This window comes from Hipposideros armiger, unplaced genomic scaffold (assembly GCF_001890085.2).
Source record: "Hipposideros armiger isolate ML-2016 unplaced genomic scaffold, ASM189008v1 scaffold_65, whole genome shotgun sequence".
NCBI lineage: Eukaryota > Metazoa > Chordata > Mammalia > Chiroptera > Hipposideridae > Hipposideros > Hipposideros armiger.
The window spans coordinates 462,868-464,282 of record NW_017731415.1 but is presented as its reverse complement, the minus strand read 5'-3'; the positions used below and the strand labels follow the sequence as shown (position 1 = coordinate 464,282).

Genomic DNA, 1,415 nt, shown 5'->3' with positions numbered 1-1,415 from the left:
CATTTCTGACCTGTTCTTCCCAGACTTAGCAGTACTTGGTCTCCATAGTTTTTTTTGTTTTTTGTTTTTTAGCTGAGCCATCCTGCCACCTGTTGGCAGCTCGGCGGCAGCTCAGTGACAGCTCAGCTCGGGCCGGGACTCGAACCGCTGTTGCTCAAAGCTCACACTCTTGAGCGAGCTCTTAATCAACTGAGCCACTCGGCTGGCCCCTCAGTCTCCATCTTTAATGGAAGATTGAAACTGGCCAGCCCTTGAGTATCCCCCCATGTGTGAGGTAATTCGTGAGGTAGTTCTCAGCTGGTCCCCCCAAAACCCCTTGAGCGCCAAGCCTAGTCCCCTGCATGGCCCCATTTCCTCTCCAACAAGATGAAAGAAACCATCATGAACCAAGAGAAACCAAACTACAGGCATAAGTGCTCATTGCTGAGAAAGAAACTGCTGGCAGAAAGAAGGTGGCTCACAGAACAGCTACAGCGGATGATAAAAAACAAACAAACAAGCAAAAAAAAAACTTCAACTTCAGGGGTGGCCAGTTGGCTCAGTTGGTTGGCGTGTGGTGCTTGTAACACCAAGGTTGCCAGTTCTATTCCCACGTGGGCCAGTGAGCTGTGCCCGCCACAACTAGATTGAAGACAACAACTTGACTTGGAGCTGATGGGTTCTGGAAAAAACACACTGTTCCCCAATAAAGTTTAAAAACAAAAATAAGAAACTTCAGTTCTCCTTAAAGAAGTTAGGAGTTAACAGTATCTCTGGCCTTGAAGAGGTGAATATGTTCACAAACCAAGGAGCACTGAGCCACTTTAGGCATCTCTGGCAGCGAACACTTTCACCATCACAGGCCATGCTGAGACCAAGCAGCTGACAAAAACACGACCCAGCATCTTAAACCAGTTTGTTGCAGACAGGCTGACTAGTTTAAGGAGACGGGTTCTGCCCAAACAATCTGAAAAGCACCACTTGCTACCGGGAAGGATGATGATGAAGAAGTTCCAGACCTTGTGGAGAATTTTGATGAGGCTTCCAAGAATGCAGCAAACTGAACTGAGTCAACTTCTGAAGAAGTTACTAGGAGCTGGGATTTGATGCTCTTTTATATTATGACTGCTTTTTAAAATTGTGTTCATGGATCTGATAATCTTGATCTCTGATATTTTTAAGCCCAAGCCCCTTGGACACTTCAGCTCTTTTCAGTTTTTGCTTGTACACAAATCATTCTTGGCAGCTAGTTAAGCTGAAAGAACTTGGGAATAAAGTTTGAAACAAAGGTTAAAAAAAAACTGAAAAAAACCCAAAAAACTGGGCCGGCTGAGTGGCACGTTGGTTAAGAGTTGATTTGGGATGCCAGCTCTGAGCAGCAGGGCCCCAGTTCAGATCCCACATGAGGGCCAGTGACACTGCGCCCTCTACAGCTA

General features: G+C 46.1%; 1 protein-coding gene and 1 pseudogene across 3 annotated transcripts in view; both read left to right on the top strand.

Moving 5' to 3' along the window:
* The window catches only part of DEPTOR (DEP domain containing MTOR interacting protein), a 151,719-nt gene that overhangs the window by 20,863 nt on the left and 129,441 nt on the right, over positions 1-1,415 (top strand). The window lies entirely within an intron of this gene.
* LOC109382537 (transcription factor BTF3-like) lies at positions 367-1,043 on the top strand (annotated as a pseudogene).